This window comes from Somniosus microcephalus, chromosome 10, assembly GCF_052327205.1.
Source record: "Somniosus microcephalus isolate GS21.2 chromosome 10, FLI_Smic_1.0, whole genome shotgun sequence".
Taxonomy (NCBI): Eukaryota; Metazoa; Chordata; class Chondrichthyes; order Squaliformes; family Somniosidae; genus Somniosus; species Somniosus microcephalus.
In genome coordinates this window covers 106,277,581-106,302,400 of record NC_140996.1, presented here as the reverse complement: position 1 = coordinate 106,302,400, position 24,820 = coordinate 106,277,581, and the positions used below count along the sequence as shown (strand labels likewise).

General features: G+C 48.0%; 1 long non-coding RNA gene across 1 annotated transcript in view; it reads left to right on the top strand.

The window, feature by feature from the left end:
• Positions 1–15,300, top strand: part of LOC147111602 (uncharacterized) — a 30,566-nt gene extending 15,266 nt beyond the window's left edge. Inside the window, exons 2-3 of the long non-coding RNA XR_015079716.1 lie at positions 13,233–13,445; positions 13,562–15,300. This is a non-coding gene — a long non-coding RNA (uncharacterized LOC147111602). The remainder of the gene's footprint in view (positions 1–13,232; positions 13,446–13,561) is intronic.
• The last annotated feature ends 9,520 nt before the right edge of the window (positions 15,301–24,820 follow it).

Below are 24,820 nucleotides of genomic sequence, written 5' to 3'. Positions count from 1 at the left end.
GCTGTGGGCCCGCATGGGATTCCGATCCTGGGCCTCCTTCAACTGCCGGCGCGCAGTGCTTGCGTATCCCAGGGGCGCAGTTAGTTTGATGCGTCCCCTGGGATCACGTGGGCCATGGAGAGCCAATGGTAGCAGGGAATGCTTCATTCATAAGTTTGACAGGAAGAGCTGTCAAACCTATAAATACTATAAGCCCCAAAACGTCACTAAAACTTCAAATACATTTTTTTTAAATCACATTTTAAAAATAACTATAAATTACATAAAATAACTATTTTGAACAATAATTTAAATTTTTGAAAAAATTAATTACATTTTCTAACAGGGCTAAAAATAAACTTACCTTTCTTTAAAGTATTTAAAAATAATAAACCTGTGGAGAAAATGTTTTAATTTTAATTAATTCACCACTTACCTTGTTAAAAGCAGGCCTTGCGCCTGCTTTTTAAAAGTGTAACTGCTGGAGACTTACCCTCCCGGAGAAACCTGCAAAAAAACGTAAGTTCGATGTGCACGCGCTGCCTCTCCGGCGCACGCGTTCCACCTCTGAACCCCTTTCAAGGGAACGGAAGTGCCGGTTTCCCGCGCATGCGCAGTGCATGCACGAAACCGGCACTTTCGTTGGACCCCATGCGTACTCACACGCTGGGACCTGAATTTCTGGGCCATTATCTTTTCCCCACAAATGGTTAAAAATGCTTTACGAAATGTTTTAAAAAAATCAAAAAATACTTCTTTTGTGATAACATGATTACATTTATGCTTTTAATTGTCTTTTCTGTCTTTAATTATCTTCATTAACATTTTAACTTGATGACTTCAAGCTCTCCCAAAGCCTGGATTTGGATTTGGTATTTTTGCCCCGAGCTGAGTTCAGTTGGATAGTCTGAATATGTGCAGTGTACTCAGGTTCTCAGAAAGCATCAGTACCAGCTGGCTGTACTACTGCAATATGTTTCTTCAGCTTCCAACAGGTTCTATTCAAAGGTTTTTCAAAATTATTTGAAGAATAGGTAGAGGGAAAATTGTTATTAATTTATATTGAGCGATGTTTTAACAGAAAGGTGTGTGTGTGAAGGAATCAGTCACATGACCTAGTCAGAAAAATACACCATTCTATGAAAGAACTCTGGCCTTATTAAAACATGACAAACTGGGTCTGGAAATCTAGAAACTGAACTGGAAAAACTGTGAAAACATTCTGGCCATAGAGATAAGATAGTTGTTGACACTGAATCAATAACCTTATTGAAACAGAAGGTTGAAGGCTGAATCTTTTGGAATGAGACAGTGCTTCACCCTGGACAAGGTGTTCTAATTTACACTTCATAAAGAAGTACATAAAAGTAAGAAACATCTGCCTTTGTAAAAGTGACATCAAGTAAAACACACCTACATAGAAACATAGAAGATAGGAGCAGGAGTAGGCCATTCGGCCCCTCGAGCCCGCTCCGCCATTCAATGTGATCATGGCTGATCATCCAAATTCAGTACCCTGCCCCTGCCTTCTCCCCATATCCCTTGATCCCTTTAGCCTTAAGAAATATATCCAACTCCTTCTTGACCATATTTAATGAATTGGCCTCTACTGCCTTCTGTGGTAGAGAATTCCACAGGTTCACCACTCTCTGGGTGAAGAAATTCCTCCTCATCTCTGTCCTAAATGGCTTACCCCTTATCCTTAGACTGTGTCCCCTGGTTCTGGACTCCCTGACAATCGGGAACATCCTTCCTGCATCTAGTCTGTCTAGTCCTGTCAGAATTTTATAAGTTTCAATGAGATCCCCTCTCATTCTTCTAAACTCCAGCGAGTATAAGCCCAATCGACCCAATCTCTCCTCATACGTCATTCCTGCCATCCCAGGTATCAGCCTGGTGAATCTTCGCTGAACTCCCTCCATGGCAAGAACATCCTTCCGCAGATAAGGCGACCAAAACTGCACACAATACTCCAGATGTGGTCTCACCAAGGCCCTGTACAACTGCAACAAGACATCCTTGTTCCTGTACTCAAACCCTCTTGCTACGAAGGCCAACATACCATTTGCCTTCTTAACCGCCTGCTGCACCTGCATGCTTACCTTCAGCGACTGGTGCACAAGGACACCCAGGTCTCACTGCACTTCCCCTTCTCCCAATCTATTGCCATTCAGATAATAATCTGCCTTCCTGTTTTTGACACCAAAGTGGATAACCTCGCATTTATCCATGTTATATTGCATCTGCCATGCTTCTGCCCAATCATCCAACCTGTCCAAATCATCCTGGAGTTTCTCGGCATCCTCCTCACAGCACACACGCCCACCCAGCTTTCTGTCATCTGCAAACTTGGAGATATTACATCTAGTTCCCTTGTGTAGATCATTAATATATATTGTGAATAGCTGGGGTCCAAGGACCGATTCCTGCGGTACCCCACTAGTCACTGCCTGCCAGTTGGAAAAAGACCCATTTATTCCAACTCTTTGCTTTCTGTCTGCCAACCAGTTCTCTATCCCAGTCAATACCTTGCCCCCAATCCCATGTGCCTTAAATTTACACGCTAATCTCTTATGCGGAACCTTATCGAAAGCCTTTTGAAAGTCTAAATACACCACATCCACTGGTTCTCTATTTTACCAGTTACATCCTCAAAAAATTCCAGTAGATTAGTCAAGCACGATTTACCTTTTGTAAATCCATGTTGACTTTGTCCGATCCTGTCACTGTTTTCCAAGTGCACTGTTATTACATCTTTTATAATGGACTCTAGCATTTCCCCCACTACCGATGTCAGCCTGTAATTCCCCGTGACTGCCCTTGACATCAAGGCAGCATTTGACTGAGTGTGGCATCAAGGAACCCTAGTAAAACTGAAGTCAATGGGAATGCGGGGGAAAACGCTCCACTGGCTGGAGTCATACCTAGCACAAAGATTGTGGTGGTGGTTGAAGGTCAATCATCACAGTGTCTTAGGCCCAACCATCTTCAGCTACTTCATCAATGACCTTCCCTCCAACATAAGGTCAGGAATGGGGATGTTCGCTGATCATTGCGCAGTGTTCAACGCCATTCACAACTCCTCAGATGATGAAGCAGTCCATGCCCGCATGCAACAAGACCTGGACGACGTTCAGGCTTGGGCTGATAAGTGGCAGGTAACATTCGTGCCACAGAAGTGCCAGGCAATGACTATCTCCAACAAGCGAGAGTCTAACCACCTCCCCATGACATTCAATGGCATTACCATTGCCGAATCCCCCACCATCAACATCTTGGGGGGGTCACCATTGACCAGAAACTTAACTGGACCAGCCACACAAATACTGTGGCAACAAGAGCAGGTCAGAGGCTAGGTATTCTGCGGTGAGTGTCTCACCTCCTGACTCCCCAAAGCCGTTCCACCATTTACAAGGCACAGGGAGTGTGATGGAATACTCTCCACTTGCCTGGATGAGTGCAGCTCCAACAACACTCAAGAAGCTCGACACCATCCAGGAAAAAGCAGCCCGCTTGATTGGCACCCCATCCACCAGCTTAAACATTCACTCCCTCTACCACTGGTGTACCGTGGCTGCAGTGTGTACCATCTACAAGATGCACTGCAGCAACTCGCCAAGGCTTCTTTGGCAGCACCTCCCAAACCCACGACCTCTTCCACCTAGAAGGACAAGGGCGGCAGGCGCATGGGAACACCACCACCTCCAAGTTCCCCTCCAAGTCACACACCATCCTGACTTAGAAGTATATCGCCGATCCTTCTTCATCGCTGGGTCAAAATCCTGGAAATCCCTCCCTAACAGCACTGTGGGAGTACCTTCACGACACATACAGCAGCGGTTCAAGGAAGGCGGCTCACCACCACCTTCTCAAGGGCAACTAGGAATGGGCAGTAAATACTGGTCTTGCCAGCATCGCCCACATTCCATAAGCGAATAAAAGAACCAAGAGAGGGTACAGAGGAGATTTATGAGGATGTTGCCAGGACTGGAGAATTTTAGCTATGAGGAAAGATTGGATAGGCTGGGGTTGTTTTCTTTAGAACAGAGGAGGCTGACGGGAGATTTAATTGAGGTGTATAAAACTATGAGGGGCCTACATAGAGTGGACAGGAAGGACCAATTTTCCTCAGCAGAGAGGTCAATAACCAGGGGACATAGATTTAAAGTAATTGGGAGAAGGATTAGAGGGGAGTTGAGGTGAACTTTTTTCACCCAGAGGGTGGTGGGGGTCTGTAGCTCCCTGCCTGAAAGGATGGTAGAGGCAGAAACCCTCATCACATTTAAAAAGTACTTGGGTATGTACTTGAAGTACCATAACTTACAAGGCTATGGACCAAGAGCTGGAAAGTGGGATTAGGCTGGATAGCTCTTTTTCGGCCGGCACAGACACAGTGGGCTGGATTTTGTCAATGGAGGCGGGACTCCCACTTTTTGGGTTGTAGTCCTGCCTCCATCGATTTGTGGCCAACCCACGCGATTTTCCCTTGATTGACCTTGTTGAGCCTGCCTAGCGGGCTCAGCAGGCTAATTAAGAGACACCCGGTTACAGGTGACATCAGGGATTGACATTTCATCTGTCAAGAGCTTTTGACAGATGAAATATCAGCGTTTGACAGCTCTGTGAAGCTGTCAAACACTGACAATCTGACTTCTAACTTGAGTCCTTCTCCACAGACTCAATTAGAAATCTCTCCAGAACAGAAAGCAGAATGCTGCAACTTTTGACAGCTCGCGGCCATTCTGCTTTCTGTGCCGGTGAGATGAGGGACTCCCGAGACCTGAAGGAAGGAAGCCTGCATTAGTAAGTAAAGGTAAGTAAAACTTATTTAAACACTTTACACACACCAAACACACTTACTCTGCACTCATGCACCCATCACTCACCTGAACACCGACATATCGAACCCTTCAGCCCGACGGTCCGCCTCGCTAACTTGGCATGGTTTGGAGCCGTCGGGCAGCCCACACTTCAGGGCTAAAAATAGGGATTAGGCCAAAAACTGTCTGTTAACTACCTGTTAACAGGCACTTAATTGGCACTAATCCCCTTCCCGCCTCAGGGAGGCGGCTCCCAGCACAGGTCTTGTACCCGCCTCCTGGGAAACGGGCATGGAGGCGGGAAGGGTTCGTGCCCCCCAATTCTGCAATTTTCCCCTCATTCCCGCCTCCAAGGGGCTTGGAAATTTGAGCCCAATGGGTCGAATGGCCTCCTTCTGTGCCATAAATTTCTTTGATTCTATGAAACTCAGAAATGTAGTAAACAATGAGGTTAGTAACAGACTTCAGGAGGACATACACAGTCTGGCAAAATGGGCAGAGACATGGCAGGTGAAACTGAACGCAGAGAAGTGTGAAGTGATAAATTTTGGTAGGAAGAATGAAGAAAGGCAATGTGAACTAAATGGTACAATTTTTAAGGGGGTGCAGGAACAGCGAGACAGGGGATGTATTTACACAAATCTTTGAAGGTGGCTGGACAAGTTAACAAGGCTGTTAAACAAGCATATGGGATCCTTGGTTTTATTAACAGAGGAATTGTGAGGGGTTTTAGATCGCAGAGGTTTCTCTCTCTGGAGGCCTCTCTCTCTTGCACAGTAAAACCTTGAGTGGTTCGACCCACTCGCCCCTTAGATTCTGTACTCTGGACTTTGGGGCAGGAACTACAATGTAGAGAAAACTCTTATGGACCAAGTTTGATGAAACGAAATGAAATTTTATTGCATATGGCAACACAAATCAAATGCAAGCAAATAAGAGAGTACATGGGAGGGAAAAACACAAACAAATCATAACGACACAATACTAACTAAGGCAAATACAGGCATATTACACTCCACAAAAATCATCATGAAATAGGGAAACACATGGAACATCGAGGGATAACAACTCATGTTAATTATACCCTTAAATATCCACCCCCTTAAACCTATCTAGATCTGATTATGGAGGGCCAGAAACATGCTCACCAATCCAACCTGGAAGTGCAAGGTTTTGAAACCGGTCTGTGCTTGATCCTTTCAGGCGTCCTGTCTCCATGTGGATCGTGGAGCCCCAGCGAGCTGCGCCACACCTCTCTCCTGAGGTGGGGGTCGGGGGCGGCTGGACACTGGCTGGCCTGGATGTCAGCGGGGTCGGGGATCGTTGGCTCAACCCCGGTCAGAGGAGCCTCGGGCCGGCCCCCATCGTTTCTTCAGTTTTATTTTATCTCTTCTCCTGAGCCGGAGCGGGTCGATGGCCTCTCGTTTCGTCAACAGCCCGGGGTTGGTCGATGATCTCCCGATGTTTTACCCCGGGGTGGGACGCCGGTTCGAACGACCTTCTTGATGGCGGCTTAGTCTTCTTCTTCTTCCTCTCCGACGATGGAGAGGAGTCACGCTGATCTTCTCCCAAAGCAGCTCCTCTTTTCCCCAGCTCAAAAGCTGCACAGGCCTGCAAGCTGGAAAGCTGAAAATAACCCCATTCCTACCCGTGTGTTCTCTCAATTATACTTCTTTCCAGAAGCTCTTATCTCGCGCCAAATCAGGTTAGTCTTTGTTTAACTTTTGGCGGGCTTGTTGCACAACGGGGTAGTTATTATATTTTAAACTGTTCTTGGATGGCCGGTAACGGCCCATCTCTGGTCTGGAATGACCTTCATTGTTTTTAATGTCCTGGTGATGTCCTTAACGGGTCCTTGATGCTCTTCTCATGAATATGAAACTGTTCCCTTTTGTCTGGGTCAACATTTAGATGGCCTTTATCTACAGGCCGATCTCGACTGGATCTGCATCCGATCTATATGTATATGTGGGTGTCTGGTTTCGTTCTCTCAGAAACAGCTTCCAGAACTTACTTTGGGCTGAATCCACAAAGCTGTCTGAGGATTTGCAGGAACCATTTTAAAGTGTCCCAATAAGTTGATCACGGGGTCTGGCAGCCATTTTGTATGCCCCTTTTTCTGGGCTTCTTTTAAAATAGTCTTTAAAAATCATGGCCTCTTCTGCCATTCGACCCTTTATAATATAAAGTACAATTTTGTGAATCCTACAGAATAGAGTACAAAAGCAAGGAAGTAATGCTAAACCTTTATAAAAACTAGTTAGGCCTCAGCTGGAGTTTTGTGTTCAGTACTGGGCACCACACTTTAGGAAGGATGTCAAGGCCTTGGAGAGGGTGCAGAAGACATTTACGGGGATGAGGGATTTCAGTTATGTGGAGAGACTGGAGAAGCTGTGGTTATTTTCCTTAGAGTAGAGAAGGTTAAGAGAAAATTTGATAGAGGTGTTCAAAATCATGAATGTTTTTGACAGAGTAAATAAGGAGAAACTGTTTCCAGTGGCAGAAAGGTCAGTAACCGGACGACATAGATTTAAGGTAATTGGCAAAAGAACCAGAGGCGACATGAGGAAACCTTTTATTTACACAGCGAGTTGTTGTGATCTGGAATGCACTGCCTGAAAGGGTGGTGGAAGCAGATTCAATGGTAACATTCAAAAGAGAATAAATACTTGAAGGGGAAAATTTATACGGCTATGTGGAAAGAGCAGGGGAGTGGGATTAATTGACTAGATCTACCAAAGAGCCAGCACAGGCACGATGGGCCGAACGGCCTCCTTCTCTGCTGTATCATTCTATGATTTGTTTGCTTTTCAACATTGGTTCAACAAGCAAGGTCTACTGTAACTTCTAGGCCCCTTTCAAAGGTTTAGGACCAGATTTTCCTCTTCCCTCCCCACCTATTTTGACATGATATTGTGGTGAATGAAAGTTTGCAGTGAGCCGTTCCACTGCTTCCCTAATATGTTACCATTACTGAGATTTTCTGCGGACAGAACTGGTGGATGTTGAACATGCCCACCCATGTCATCTGATGTATTTCCCAATCATTAACATCTTAGCAATGCTGCCAGGCATCCAGCATTGTTAAGGAGGCAAAAGGAGGGGTTTGCAAATAAAAGGCCTACATTGTCTGCTACAATCAATTACAGAGAGATCATTTGCGCTTGGCAATGTGGAAGATTTAAAATAATGTAAAAACAATTCTCCAGTCACAGCTAGTTTCCTTTGCCCATGCAAGGTGAGTGATCTAGGACCCGGGTATCAGTAGAAAATAAACATGAAAATGAAGAAAAAGTCAAGAAATGACTGAAATATACTTACCTGTACATAACTTTGTCCTTTAAATTAACTTCTCTATGGTTATTATTGCTCCATTAAACTGAACTGAATGAAGAATAGATGTTTTGCATTCCGCAATGTTGGGAAAAAGCGTGTAGTAAGTTCCCACTCTGAAATTAATAGCTCCAATTTTAACCCCTCGCCCCCACCAGAATGGGGTGTGCAAATGGTTAAAATTTTTGCAGGGTCCTACTCACCCGATCTTTACTGGCCTCATGCGGCATGCCATTTTAACAGGTTCAGTCAGGCCAGCCAGCGAGCCCCTTGCACCAGGTAAGCAATGGCCTAATTGAAATTCAAGTAATTGAGACCGTGGCTATATTTTAACGCTAAAAGGGGCCTGCTGTAGAATTGACATCCAAAGCTTGTGAATCAATACCTAAGCTATACAAATGCTCATTATCTGATTTGTGCATATTCTGATATTACACAGGAGCACGTAACCCGGTCTCTGTATATTCTGGCATTATACAGAAGCTCATTAACCCTGTCTGCGTATATTCTGGCATTATACAGGATCCTGCTATCCTGTCTCTGTATATTTCTGTATTATACAGGATCCTGCTATCCTGTCTCTGTATATTCTGGCATTATACAGGATCCTGCTATCCTGTCTCTGTATATTTCTGTATTATACAGGATCCTGCTATCCTGTCTCTGTATATTCTGGCATTATACAGGATCCTGCTATCCTGTCTCTGTATATTCTGGCATTATACAGAAGCCTGTTAACCTGTCTCTGTATATTCTGGCATTATACAGGATCCTGCTATCCTGTCTCTGTATATTCTGGTGTTTTACAGGATCCTGCTATCCTGTCTCTGTATATTCTGGCATTATACAGAAGCCTGCTATCCTGTCTCTGTATATTCTGGCATTATACAGGATCCTGCTATCCTGTCTCTGTATATTCTGGCATTATACAGAAGCCTGTTAACCTGTCTCTGTATATTCTGGCATTATACAGAAGCCTGTTAACCTGTCTCTGTATATTCTGGCATTATACAGAAGCCTGTTAACCTGTCTCTGTATATTCTGGCATTATACAGGATCCTGCTATCCTGTCTCTGTATATTCTGGTGTTATACAGGATCCTGCTATCCTGTCTCTGTATATTCTGGCATTATACAGAAGCCTGCTATCCTGTCTCTGTATATTTCTGTATTATACAGGATCCTGCTATCCTGTCTCTGTATATTCTGTATTATACAGGATCCTGCTATCCTGTCTCTGTATATTCTGGCATTATACAGAAGCCTGTTAACCTGTCTGTGTATATTCTGGTGTTATACAGGAGCTCGTTACCCGACCTGTGTATATTCTGGTATTACACAGGAGCTCATTACCCAGTTTTGTACATTCTACCATTTAGTACCCGGTGCCGACCTTGTTAGGAGATCTGGGTGTGAAGGAGCATCAGGCCTATAAGAGGGCCAAAAAGGTGATTTTTTTAAAGGGTTTCTTATGGGCTAGGAGAAACAGGAGTGCTCCTCTGGGATACACAAGGAAACCTAGGGCCCTGGGCTTCCCTCCCCTGATCGCCTACCCCTTCCACCATTTACCTGACTGCTGGGGACTGTTTCCATGGGTCCCCGGCCATGACCTCCTGCCGCACTTGCTGAACTCCCACCAGTCCAACATCGCTGATGCTAGATTCGGGTGCGAGTTGGGTCTGGTGATTTAAATGAGGCCTGGAATTTAAAATGGCCCGGGTCTCACCTGACTCCTGGTCTGATGGCTGGTGAAACATAAGTTGTGCTGCATGAGATGGTTGTGAGGAGGGTGGCTTGTGGGCAACTTCCGTAAGACAAAGGTCCTCTACCAACCTGCCCCCGCCACACAGTACTGCCCCCTGATTATCAAAATCCACGACAAGGCCTTGGACAACATGGACCACTTTCCATACCTCACGAGCCTACTGTCAACAAGGGCAGACGTCGATGATGAAGTCCAACACCACCTTCAGTGTGCCAGTGCAGCCTTCGGTCACCTGAGGAAGAGAGTGTTTGAAGACCAGGACCTCAGACCCAGCACTAAGCTCATGGTCTACAGAGCATCAGTGATACCCGCCCTGCTGTATGCCTCAGAGACATTGACCATGTACAGCAGGCACCTAAAAGCACTGGAGAGGTACCACCAACGCTGCCTCTGTAAGATCCTGCAAATCCAATGGCAGGATAGGCGCACCAACGTCAGTGTTCTCGCTCAGGCCAACATCCCCAACATCGAAGCTTTGACCACGCTCGATCAGCTCCGATGGACGGGTCACATCGTCCACATGCCCGATACGAGACTCCCAAAACAAGCGCTCTACTCGGAACTCCGACATGGCAAGAGAGCCCAAGGTGGGCAGAGGAAACGCTTCAAGGACACCCTCAAAGCCGCCTTGAAAAAGTGCAACATCCCCACTGACACTTGGGAATCCCTGGCCCAAGACCGCACGAAGTGGAGGAGAAGCATCCGGGAAGGCGCCGAACACCTCGAGTCTCTTCGCCGGGAGCAAGCAGAAGCCAAGTGCAAGCAGCGCAAGGAGCGCACGTCAACCCAAGCACCCCACCCACCTGCCCCTTCAACCACCGTCTGCCCCACCTGTGACAGAGACTGTAGGTCCTGCATTGGACTCATCAGTCACCTGAGAACTCATTTTTAATGTGGAAGCAAGTCATCCTCGGTTCTGAGGGACTGCCTAAGAAGAAGGAGGCTTGTGGCCAACTGCCCCATAGTACAGCTTGAAATGAGATAGAGGAAGATTTAAGGGCACAGCTGACATTACTGCCATTAAGAATGCCTGCCCTACAGTGAATGTTAACTAGAGGTTACCTATGAGCATGCTTGTAGCACAGCATTACCAAGGCCTCTCTTGGGAATCAGAGCTTCTGGCCTAAAAATTCATTTCTCTGGCGCTAAACTGCCTCCTAAGCAACATTCCCGTTAAGCTGCACAGCTGCGCGGCTATCTAGAGATCCCGTGCAGACCGATCACCGGCTTTTCAATGGGATGTTTCGCGCATGCGCAGAAGTTTGAATGGGCCATTAAAGAGATCGCGCACCCAAAAAAAATTAGGAGGAACATTGCTCCAAAGCCTCCAATATGGTGGACAGGAAGTACACGCACATTTCCAGCGTGTGTCGCCCGCCATACTGTATAAGGTAGATGGGCTCGTGGCAGGAGCACGTCAAGAACATTTTAACGCCAGAATAATTTACACACATTAGGGCCCTGTGCATCTTAAAGGACCTGTTTCAGATTTTTGAATGCCCCAGGCTTTCACTCACCACATGCTGAACTCGCACAGCACAACGCAGCAGGAAAGCCCCCATACTTTCCTCAATATGGAGCCTGGAGTAGGAGAGCTCCTCCCGACCCCACATTAAAAGATGCGGACTGCTTCACTTCACACTTCTCTGCGTTAAATTTCATCTGCCATGTGTCTTCCCATCTCACCAGTCTGTCTGTCCTCCTGAAGTCTGTTATGATCCTCCTCATTGTTTACGACATTTCCAAGTTTCGCGTCATCTGCAACCTGTGAAACGCTGCCCTGTATACCTAAGTCCAGTTCATTATTATATATCAAAAGAGCAGTGGTCCTAATACCGAGCCCTGGGGGACACCACTGTATACTTCCCTCCAGTCTAAAAAATAACCATTCACCACTAACTCTCTGCTTTCTGTCCCTTAGCTAATTTTGTATCTCTGCTGCCACTGCCCCTTTAAACTCATGGGGGGAGAAATTCAGTTGGCTGTGCCACCCATTCGCACCTTAAGAGGGCGCTAAGTGGGTCACAAGCCAACTGGCGCCCGGGCGTGGCGCTGTCCACGCCGCCCGCTAAATTCCGCGGGACGCTAGTGGTGGCGCTAGCCGTTAGCGCTGTGCCACTACCGATGACGTCATTGGTGTGCGCAGTGCCCCGCTAACGCCCCGGCCGTGATATTATGAAGCGCCCCCTGATTTACCGCCGGACGCTATGTCCGACCGGTTCAGGGGGGCCTACCTGCGGCCGGGGAGGTGCAAATTAAAGGAGAGGTGCGGGGCGGCCATTTTTGTTGTTGGCCGCCTGCCAGCATCTGCCTGCGCTCCTGTCCCTGGCCTCCTTGAACCCCCCCCCCCACCCCGCAGAGTGCCGGCTGCGTTCCAAGAGCCCGGCACTTCGTCTCGGTACCGGGCTCTTTTGCCTGCACTCGAGATCCTCGGGGGCCCAGCTGGGCCCCAGATCGTGCTGCACAAGGCCCCTCCCCTTTTAAGAAAGGGAGGAAGGCCTGCAATACCACAGCGCGACATGCTGCAGCGTGTGGCGCTGCGGCACGTTGCGCCACGATATTCAGTCGCAGCGCCCCAAGAGGGATGTGGGGCGCTACCACTCAATTTCCGGCGGGCGGCCGCGAATGCTTCCGGGGCGCTACTTTTAGCGCCATGGCGAGGCTGGCGCCCCAAACGGGCCTACACTCAATTTCTCCCCCATGGACTTTAACTTTGCTAACAAGTCCATTATGTGGTACTTTGTCAAACGCCTTTTGAAAGTCCATATACACATCAACCGCACTATCCTCATCAACCCTCTCCGTTACTTCATCAAAGAACTCGCTCAAGTTAGCCAAACAAGATTTGCCTTTAACAAATCCGTGCTGACTTTCATTTATTAGCCCATACTTTTCCAAATGCCAATTAATTTTGTCCTGAATTATTGTCTCTGAAAGTTTCCCCACCACCAACATTAGGCTGACTGGTCTGTAGTTGCTGGGGTAATCCCAATCCCATTTTTTAAACAGAGTTGTAACATATACAATCCTTCAGTTCTCTGGCATCACCCCCATCCATACCCAAGGAGGATTTGAAGATTGTGGCTGGAGTCTCTGCAATTTCTACCCTTACTTCCTTCAGTAAAGTAGGATACATCCAATCCAGATCAGTTGACTTTTCTACTTTGAGGACTGCAAATCCTTTAAGTACCTCCTCTTTATCTATCGTGGTCATTGTTATCTCCTGGAAGTTGCTTTTTATTACCTTCTTTATGGGGGGGGGGGGGGGCGCAAAGAAAAATATCCCAGAATAAATTGTCCCTGAATTGACCTAGGATTTTTTTTTGCCTCTTCCAGGAGACTACATGGTGGGGGACATTGGGCAACATGTTGCCTAGTTGCAGTCAATGAAACAGCTGGTCTTTTACAAAAAGGAAACAGATTTTGCGTGTGGGTGCAGAGCATCTCGACATCCCTTCATTCGATCTTCTTTTCTTGATCCAACACGCACAAATCTATGGAGTTACCCATGGGGAACATTGTTGTCATCAATTATATATATTAAAAACGGTGAGTTGTCTCAACATTCCAAAGTATTTGCACCCATATGTGGTGCTATGAGCTTAACGTTATGTGACATATCACCTAATACAAAAATATCGAAACCTATCTTGGGAACCATGCAGGTGGAAGAATCAGCTTTAGAAAAACTCACCGGATAATGTACAACTCAGCCTGAAAGTGGAAAAAGGATCATCAAACTGCACAAACTGGAACTCAGAATGGAGCCATGCACCAATCAGAAAACCACCCAAACCTGTTCATCGGAGACTGACTGAAAAAAAGCGGACCATAAAGAATTAATAAAACTCCTGGCCTTCCAAACAAAAGTCAGATAATGACCAACCTTCTTGGCAAAGGCAGAAATCCTTTGCCACAAGCCCCTACTGAAGCAGAACTCCCCCACCCCCACAGAGCCGACAATCAGTGAAATCTCGTAAATCATTGAAACTGATGAAAACTTTGGCTCTTCCGCAGTAAGTACACTGTTAAATTAAAAGTTAGATTCAAAGAGATTAGGTGTGACTGGGGCTTTAACAGCGTATTGGCTGCTAAACAAACATTAAGAGCCTGGAGAACTAATTTTAATTTTGTGCAGTGTGAAATTTGTCCATTTTAATAAAAATTAAAATTTTTAAGCAACTTTTCAAGACATTTTTAACATTTTTTTTGAAGTTTGTGCATCTTTATTTTAGGATTGCCTTTTCCCCATGTGGGAACCCCAATCTTTCTTTTGCTCTCTCTAACTATTTTAAAAAGTTAGAATTTTAAGGGCTTACCTACTTCCTTGATCACACTCTGCGAGAATTCTGCCTTTTGATTGGCTACTTAGACAGCCTCTTGACGTCATAACAGTTTGTAAAAGGGAATACCCATTAACTTCCGTTGAACTGAATTCAAGGTCGGAAAACCCAAAGTTCTCGACACAGGGATTGCGAGATCCCTGTGTGGATTGTACGTCAGGGCCAGAAGCTAACGCCTTTGCTTTGCTGCTGGCCACAAATTCCGGGCCAATATTCAGCTGTGCGTCTGGCAAGCCTGGAAACTTTTTAAATATGAATATGAATCGATGATATGCAGGCAGGAATATCAGACAATTATGTGCAAGTTTAAATGACATCTTTGAGCCTTCCTTAACATATACCGGTTGAATCGACAGCTGGAAATGCATGTCATATATTAAATGAGTGAAGGCCTACTTTCCGATTGCATTTACCCTATTTGGTGTCCCAACTTGTGATCAATACCATGTACAATTTGTTAGTATTGTATGTATTTAAATTAGCAAATGTTCCAAGACAGACCTCCAAGATTCCCCACTCACAACCTCTTTCCAAATTACTTTTGCATTTAAAGACACAGCTCTCATGTATTATTCACTTTGCCATAATGATGTTTATTTAACCAAGTGAAATACTACATGTGATGTAACTAAATCATATCAGCAGGCAATAAGGTATTCAGTTACTTCATCAATGTCATGTCTTGTGGCTGTAAGTTTCAAGCAATCCTGCTGATGAAACTGCAATTCAAGATAACAATTTTTTCAAGTTATTAGTTTTTCAGTCTGGCAAGTAATAAATGGTTGTTAAAGCTGAATACTTAACATACATTACTCATAGTACCTTCTCTTGTTTATTTTGTCCTAGTGTACTGGGTGTTATAATAATGGACTCTCACACTGGTAATAGACTAAAAAATAGAAAAGTTATTAAATTATGTCAAATTTTGTCATGCAATCTGTATCTCTTACCAAATTCTGTGCAATTCAAAATAATGTACAGTATGCTTGACTTAGATAAAATATACTAACAGCTTTTTTCCTAAAAATATCACAGATTTCATTGTTATTAATGCTATTAAAATGAATTCTATTCTACATTACATTAAATTGTTCAAAGAAAGGTTACGACGCATACACTGCATAATATGGTACAATTAATTACTAAACTGACTTTTGGATGAGATGTAAAACTGAGATGTACCCAGAGATTTTTATCTGAGACCTTTCTTATCTGTAAGGCTCAAAAATGCAATATTGGTGCATACTGGGGGTATTCTTATCATGAAAGTACTCTACAGGAGAAGAAAGAAATTTAGAGTGAATGCTTTAGAAACTGAAAAAATATATATAGAATTGGTGTACTAATGAAACATCGAGTGGATGATTTCGAATGTAAAACATGGAGTTAGTGTACTGATAAAGAATAGTTAATACCTTAGAATGTGAAAACTAACACTGGAACATAGAACTGTTGTATTAATAAGGTAATAATACTGGAGACATAGGCCACGATTTTGCCGGTGGCTCAGAGGGCGGGTTCGGAGGCGGTCCGCTGTCAAAATCGAAATGATTGACAGCTGTTTGGGAGCCCGCACCGAACCCGCCTCCATGTAAGTTTCCAAAGTGTTGGGTCTGCGATTTCAGAACAGACCCGCCACCAAGCAGCAGGGGAGGCATTTAAGTGCTTAGTTAATAACTATTTTGGCAGCCTATTTTACCATATTTTTAACGGGGTTCACATCGTTCGGAGATCACGTCGGGTAAGTATGTCGGGAGTTCCATCAAGCTGAATAGTTCACAGCTGCAACTGCAGTATAAAAGTTAACCATTCACATCTGGTCACTTTCCAATGTCAGAAGTTGCTGATTTCAGGATTTGGAAGACACATTTGATCTTTATTGAGGCTGTAAGTGTGTGCTGTAAACTTTATCCACTGTCACCTCCTTGGAATAACCTCTCTCCATTGAATGATTGCTTCTAACATCTCATCCTCACCTGCCATATACAACAGCAGAATAGGAACGATTTATACTCTCTCACCTTGGTCCTCAGAATCTAACCACAATCAGCCGCAGCAGCAGCAGAACCAGGCACACCAGCAGCACCAACAAGAGCGACAACCTTCTCCTCAACCATCTGCTGCTGCACAGGGCAGAGGCCATCAGCGCAGGGCTGCACCTCGCCGCAGGAGATACTCCCAACACAGGGTTTACAGGCAGAGGATGAGCTTCCTCAACATGACTGAGCAGCAGTACCAAAGGAGGCTGAGACTCTCGCGACAGGTAGTCGCAAACATTTGCACAATGCTCGATCAAGACCTGCAGCCCAGAGGAGCGGGTGGACACTCCTTACCAGTGGTTGTCAAAGTCACCACCACCCTCAACTTCTTTGCGTCAGGCTCCTTCCAGGGATCTGCTGCAGACATTAGCATCTCCCAGTCGGCCGCACACAGATGCATCACGCAGGTCACCGATGCCCTCTTTGACAAGTCCGCCAATTACATCCACTTTTCCACTGATGAAGCCAGTGTTACCGAGCGTGTGCTTGGCTTTGTCAATCTGGCTGGCTTCCCATGGGTGCAGGGCGTCATCGACAGGAGTACAGGAGTAAAGAAGTCTTACTCCAATTATATAGGGCCTTGGTGAGACCACACCTGGAGTTCTGTGTACAGTTTTGGTTGCCTTACCTAAGGAAGGATATACTTGCCATAGAGGGAGTGCAACAGAGGTTCATGAGATTGATTCCTGGAATGGCGGGACTGTCATATGAGAAGAGATTGAGTAAACTAGGCCTGTATTCTCTTGAATTCAGAAGAATGAGATGGGATCTCATTGAAGCATACAAAATTATTACAGGGCTTGATAGGAAGGATGCTGGGAGAATGTTTCCCTTGGCTGGGGAGTCTAGAACCAGGGGCCACAGCCTCAAGATAAAGGCTAGGCCATTCAGGACTGAGATGAGAAGAAATTTCTTCACACACAGTGTGGTGAATCTTTGGAATTCTCTACCCCAGAGGGCTGTGGAGGCTCAGTCATTGGATATATTCAAAACAGAAGTCGATAGATTTCTGACTAGTAAGGGCATCAAGGGATATGGCGATAGGGCCGGTGAATGGAGTTGAGGCAGAAGATCAGCCATGATCTCATTGAATGGCGGAACAGACTCGAAGGGCCGAATGGCCTACTCCTGCTCCTATTTCTTATGTTCGCATGTGGCCATTAGGGCACCCCATCACACCCCAGCAGTATTTGTCAACCGCAAGGGCTTCCACTTCCATAATGTGCAGCTGGTGTGCAACCATAGGAAGAGCATCATGCATGTGTGCATCAAGTTCCCTGGCAGCTGCCATGATTCTTACATCCTGTGCCAGTCCACTGTCCCTCAGCTCTTTGCATCACCAAACGAACTTTCCGGCTGGCTCCTTGGAGACGAGGGTTATCCCCTGAAGATGTGGCTGATGACACCTTTGAGGAGGCCATCAAATGAGTCTGAGGAGCGTTGCAATCAAACCCACAATTCCACCAGAAGTCTCAGAGCAAACAATAGGGTTGCTCAAAATGCACTTCAGATGCCTGGACAGATCTGGTGGAGCCCTTCAGTACACACCAGCCAGGGTCTCGAGAATCGTTGTTGTCTGCTGTGCCCTGCACAACACAGCACTGCAGCGAGGATTAGCGCTGCATGAGGAACAAGGCACAAAGCACACAGCCTTTTCAGAGGAGCAAAATGAGGTTCAGCATGAGGAAGACCTGGAGGAGGCGGCTGACCCAATGCGACCAGCACGCGAGCATATTGCAGCCCATAATGCCAGGGATGGCCTAATCAATGCCAGATTCACCTAACTTTATGCAGCACAGACATGTGGCTGCCACATGTGCATGAAGGTTGGCAAGACCCCACTTCAACACCATAGAGCATCTCTACAATGAACTGTGCATTCCTTGCACTGTCCCCACCATTGCTGGACATAAAAGGCGCCCTTACCCTTCACTCTGCCACTTCCAATTGTGAGCACACATATGGCATCGAATGCAAACCATCAGAAAAAAGTAATTTATTACAACAAAGTAAAAGAACAGAAACTTAACATTCATTTATAGTAAATCACCCAAGTGATTATTTATGTGGGATCTTTCTTTTACGCATGCTTCTACATGGTGCTACCTCTGTGGCTTCAGCAGAGGTGGAAGCAGCCTGCTCACTTCCCTGCTGCGCCTGCTTAGATGCCTTTGGCGGTCATCCTCTGGGTTTTGGAACCTGTGAGGGCCCTGCCAAAGTCTGCTCCTCTTGCGGCTGTGCAGGGGCAGACTCGGCCATCACTGTCCGGGGAGGCATCTGGGGCTCTGACCGAGGGGTTGGCAAGGGGGTGGAAGTTTGAGCGCTTGAAGAGGAGCCCCCACTTCCATGTTGCCGCCCACCATCATCCCTAGCATGAGCTACCCGCACTTCTCTACCAGCAAGTAGCTGGAGAGCACCTTGCTGCACATCAGTGGGGCCATGAGAACCCATGTCTATACTGACATTCCTCATAACAAGGACATCCATAAACCTTTGGTTTCTCTCCTCAATAGATGCCCATCTACCCTCCATAGATGACCATCTTTTTAGAAGTGTTACCATGTTCTACTGAGTCCAGCGATTTATGTCCTTCATGGAGGTGGACATCCTTTCCATGGCGGTACCTACATTTGCCAGTGCGTGCGCCATGGTGGTGCTCATATTTGAGATGGACTCCTCCATTCTCTGCACACTCACAGTCACCGTGGTTACTAACCCTGTACTTGTTCCTGAAGTTCCAGGATCGCCCTCTTCCTGGATGGCCCCCGAGGCTCAGCGTCTGCATGCAGCATAGCAGAGCGAGGAGTCTCCACTGCTGTCCCTGTCTTAATCCATCTGATCTTGCTCACGTTTGACTTGTGATTCACCAGGCGACAACACTACTCTATCTTGGATAGGGCCTGTTGTGTCTGTGTATAATAAGACACAGACTGCAGGAGAACGATACAACAGGTGTTTACTCAACGTGGCTCACACTGGAACTGATCTGTACAGATTACTACTCAGGGCTATATACAGGTGTGGTCACTGCCGGTACTGCAGTATACATGAGCTGTAAAAGATAGTTCCCCCCTTAAAGGTATATACATTGCAATTCCTCCCCTTTTAGATTAACAGTACCATAACACTCATTTAACAATTAAATATCAAACTAATTACAATTAACACTTAACATGCAACATTAGCTGAAAATAGTCTATTTATATATTCAGTCTTTGGGGAGGCTTCCTGATCCTTTCTGGATAGCGCCTTTCCCGAGTGTCTTGCTCTTGGTGCGGAGGCGATTCTGGCCCCCTGTCGTCGGTTGGTTCATCAGCTTCCGATGCTACTGTTTCTGGGGTAGATGCGACCTGTACGTCAGGTTCATCACCGGGTACGTATGGGCGAGGCATGGGGTTGACTTGTTCCTGTGACTCTAGGATCTGGTCAGCATGGCGTCTCACGATGCTCTCCCCAACGTCCACTGTGTACATTAGTGGGCCCTGCCGTGTGCATATCGTTCCTGGCTGCCATTTTTCTGTTCGGTAGTCGCGGGCCAAGACTGGTTGTCCTACATTGAAGCTCCTTGTTGGCTTCTCATGGATGTGCTGGAATTGCTTACTCTCAACATCTCTTCGTACGTTTGGTCTGAGCAAATCCAGGCGAGATCTTAACCTTCGGTTAAAGAACATCATGGCTGGGGCCTGGTTGGTGACTGCATGTGTCGCATTCCGGTAAGCGAACAGGAAATTGTCCACCTTGTGCTGCAGCGGAATGTTGTCATTGTACATAGCCTTTATTACCTTCTTAAAGGTTTGTCCGAACCTCTCAGCCAATCCATTTGTGGCTGGATGATACGGGGTGGATGTGTAATGCCTTACCCCATTCTTTTTCAAGAACCTCCGGAACTCTTTGGACACAAACTGTGGTCCGTTGTCGGAGCAAATCTGTTCTGGCAAGCCATTCCTGGCAAAAATGGTCTGTAGGACTGCAATAGTTTTCTCCGTGGTGGTGGAGGACATTTTGATGACCTCAGGCCATTTTGAGTGCGCATCCACGGCTATTAAAAACATTGGCCTAGAAATTCAGTATAGCCACTTTTGGGGCAGTAAAGTCGGGCGGCCGCTAAAGTGTGCGCCCGGCGCAAAGTCGCGCCCCCTTCGGCGATATTCAGTCGCATCGCCCCAAGAGGTTGCTGCTGCGCTAAAACAGGCGATGCACGACTATCTTTAGGCGCTAAGCCGGCGGTGCTGAGCGATACCCCCGAGGCCGGGCGCAGCACCGGTGCGGCGAGTTGCTGATTGACGGCAGACACTCTGGCGCCAGTCAGCTCTTAAAGGGGGAGGGTGGATTTGTTTGCCTGCCACGCCCTGCACACTGCAGCCCTCAACCTAGGCCTGACCACTTCAGCTTCACCTGCACAACGCCCAGGGCTATGGAGAAGGCCAGGGAGAGAGCGCAGCGCTTCAGCGACGGAGACCTGAGGCTGCTGGTTGGCGGAGTGGAGCGCAGGCGCCATGTTCTGTTCCCAGAAGGTGGCAAGAGGCCGCTGCCCAGCGCCTACCGGAAAGCCTGGAGGGAGGTCTCAAACAGGGTGTCTTCCAACAGCGTGGTTGCCAGGACTCCTGTGCAATGCCGGAAGAAGTTCAACGACCTCACTCGGGTTGTCAGGGTGAGTACCCTTTCCAGTGTCCTCCTCATCCCTGCATGTGCACCTCACTTTATGGGCAAAGGGACCTGAAAGCCCTAATGGCCAGCCCTCATCCAGCAGCTATGGGACTGTCATGAAAATCACTTGCACATTCAGCACTTTACACACTGTACAAGCTATTCGACCATGGGAGGCAGTGCAGACAAGATCAGGGCTTCACACTGTACTTAGAGGCCGTCCTTTCTCTTGCAGGCCAAGGTGGCGCACAACCGGCGGAAACGAATTGACACCGGGGGAGGCCGTCCTGACGTAAAAGAGCTCTCCGACCTCGACCAGCGTGTGGAGCGCATTATGGCAGGCCGGCTGATTGGACCCGTCGCCAGTGGAGATGCCAACCCTGTTCTGGGCACCAATGGTAAGGGCATCACCTTTTTGACTTCGCTCGTTCCACTTGCGCCTCAGATCAGCATCCTTTGCCACTGTCCGACCAACGCAGTGAATGGCACCACTCATGCCTCCCTTGCTGCCGCCGTGTCCTCACTCTAAAGCTACTCTTGTGCCTTCCTGCTTTCAGATGGTGAATCGCCAGGTGAGGAGGCGGGCCCTCAAGCTGCCACTGTCAGCGCTTCAGAATACGAGGAGGAGGAAGAGGAAGCCGGCCCATGAGTGCCACCCTCAGCCGCGCCAGCCCATGGCGATGTAGGGGACACGTCTTCCCTGGAGGGGAGCCGGGGGGAAGGGTTGGAGGAGAGTGAAGCTCCGGGGCCCAGCGGCCTGCAGCAACGCGGGAGGGGTGGGGAAGCTCGGCGGACTTCTCCCCAGAGGGTGAGTGCGGCCTCCAGTCCTGCGACGGTCAGCGCAGAGGAGGTGCGGCTCCTGGAGGAAATGGCCGTCCAGGCTGAGCGCAGGCACAATGAGCTCATGGCTGCAGTGGCAAGGATGCCTGACTCCATTGAGTCTTTGTCAAGGAGTGTGCAGCAATTTGGAGCAGCACAGGCCAGGAGTCTACAGGACTTCGCGGCAGCACAGGCGGCGTCGAGCCAAGTGCTCAGTCGTGCCGTCCATTCACTGGCTGTTGTCATGCGGACACAGACCAGGGCCACACGGGCACTAACTGCTGCCACCCTCGCTGGATCAGCCAGGCATCGCCAGGGCACTCGCCGTGCAGCAGCAGCCCAGCAGTCTGTTCTTCAGCTGTTTGCTGCGCATGCTGCAGTGCTGGCCCGTGCGAGTGCCAATGTCTCAGGCGACCAGCGAGCACCTGCGATCTGCCAGGTTGGCACCATTCCTGCAGCCGACACTGCCTGTGGTCACACACCAGCTGGACGTTCAGCGAATGGTAGCCCTTCCGGTTGCGGTAATCCTCGGCATTCTCCAGAGGTGCCCGCAAAGCCACATGCGTGCAGTCAATGGCGCCCTGCACCATGGGGAAGCCCGCGAATGCTGCAAAGCCCATTGCACGCTGTTGCTGCTTGGCAAGGGCCATGGAGAAGGAGATGAACTGACGTCTCCTTTTGAAAAGGGCATTGGTCACCTGGCGGATGCAGCAATGCACGGCGAACTGGGAGATGTTGGCAATGTCCTCAGCGGATTGGAAGGAGCCGGTGGCATAGAAGTTGAGAGCCACCGTCACCTTCACTGCCACCGACAGAGACGTCCTGCTCCTCAGCTGTGGCATCAGATCACCGCCAAGCAGGTGGCAGATCTCTGTGACCACCTCCCTTCTGAATCGCAGCCTCCGAACACACTGCTCGTCAGACATGTTGAGATAGGAGAACTGCTGGCGGTATACCCTGGGTGGGTAAGGCCTCCTTTCCCGACGCCTGTTGCCCCCTCTCTGTCTAGCCAGGGCTGCCACTCTCTCACGGCGTCTGTGAGCCCTTTGGATGTAATTGAGAAAGCCAGCGTTTACACCCATTGCAGCCCCCATAATATGCTGGCAAACAACAAGATGTCAATGAAGGCAAAGACAAGTGGAAAGCTGTGGCCTGAAGCCACAAGTACCTGTCCGAGTGCTGGGCCAAAGCAGAAAGCTCTCTACCTTGGTCTCTCTCCAAAGATCCGTTTCTCAAGAAGGAGTGCTGCGAAATGGCAGCCTTTTATAGTGCAGGAGGAATGCCCATTAATTTGCGCCCCCCGTGCCCCGCATCGACTGAGCACTGTTCCACTCTAACAGTCGCTAGGGGCGCCAGGCGCACAATGGGGCGTCGCGACTGACTTTCCGGTTGGGGGCGCACAAAGGGCGTTGCACGAGGAAATGACGTCATGATCTGCGCGCGCAGCTGAGCGCGCGCAAAGACTTTGCGCCGCCGCTAAATCTCTAGTGAAGTTGGGGCGAGGCGCAGATCGCGCTGCGCCCGGCCGCTAGCCGCCTAGCGCCCGACATCTACTCCTCCTAAGGCGCTAACGGCTGGCGCAACCAACTGAATTTCTAGGCCATAGAGTCCATGAATGGACCAGCAAAATCAATATGCACCCGTTGCCATGGAGATGAGGGCCACTCCCATGGGTGTAGAGGGGCCTGTGGTGGTGCATTTTCGACTTTCTGGCATCCTGAGCAACTCTTGGTCAGGTCCTCGATTTGTTTATCGATTCCCGGCCACCACACATAAGCCCTGGCTAGGCTTTTCATTTTTACCCCTCCCAGATGACCCTCATGAAGCTCATTGAGCACTCTATCCATTAACTTGGGTGGAATTACCACTCGGGATCCACACATCAAGGTCCCGCGGCACACTGACAGCTGTTCTCTCCTTGTCGAGAATGCTGGCAACAGTGAGTCGGCATGTGCTGGCCATCCCTTCACCGTCAAATCATATACCCGAGACAGTGTCGGGTCATTTCGGGTTTCCTTTTCGATACAAGCGTTAGTTACCGGTAGGTATTCAACTATAGTCGAATGGAATATTTCGACAGGATCCACTGCTGGTGCTTCCTCCGCAGTAGGCAGTGGCAGGCGTGATAGCCCATCAGCATTTCCATGCTGTTTCGTGCCCTTATATTCAATCTCATAGTGGTGCGCCCCTAGAAAAAGTGACCATCTTTGTAGTCGTTGCGCAGTCATCACCGGAGCGCCCTTCTTCAGATTAAAAATGGAGACAAGAGGCTGGTGATCAGTCAGCAAGGTGAATTTCTGCCCGTGCAGATAGTGATTGAACTTTTTCACTTCCCACACTAGGCTGAGGGCCTCCCTGTCAATCTGGGCGTAGTTACGCTCGGCTGAGGTTAGTGATCGTGACGCAAAGGCTATTGGCCTCTCTGAGCCGTCCGAGAATTTGTGCGACAGCACCGCTCCAATGCTGTAGGGTGACGCATCACATGCCAACTGAATTGGTAATGCCGGGTTGTAATGGGCCAATACTTCTTTCGATGGGATTAGTGTTTTGCTCTTCTGGAAAGCTCGTCTACATTCGTCACTCCACTTCCATGGCACCCCAGTTTGCAGTAGGGTGTTCAGTGGGTGTAGTATTGGAGACAAATTTGGCAAGAACTTATGGTACTAGTTTACCAGCCCGAGGAATGACCTCAGTTGTGACACATTTTCCGGTGCTGGAGCCTTGACTACTGCCTCAATCTTCTCTGGGGACTTATGTAACCCCTCTTTATCGATAACGTGGCCACAATACGAGATCTGTTTTCTAAAAAGCTCGCATTTGGGGTGGTTAGCTCGGAGCCCATATTCCTGCAATCTAGTGAGCACCTGCTCCAGGTTGGCAAGGTGATCACTGTCATTTTCGCCCGTGACCAGGATGTCGTCCAAATAACACTGGGTCCCTGGGATCCCTTGCAGGACTTGTTCCATTGCCCTCTGCCAAATAGCCGGAGCTGATGCTACCCCGAATACCAGCCGGTTGTATTGGTAGAGACCTTTATGGGTGTTGATTGTGAGGTATTTTTTTGATGCTTCTTCTA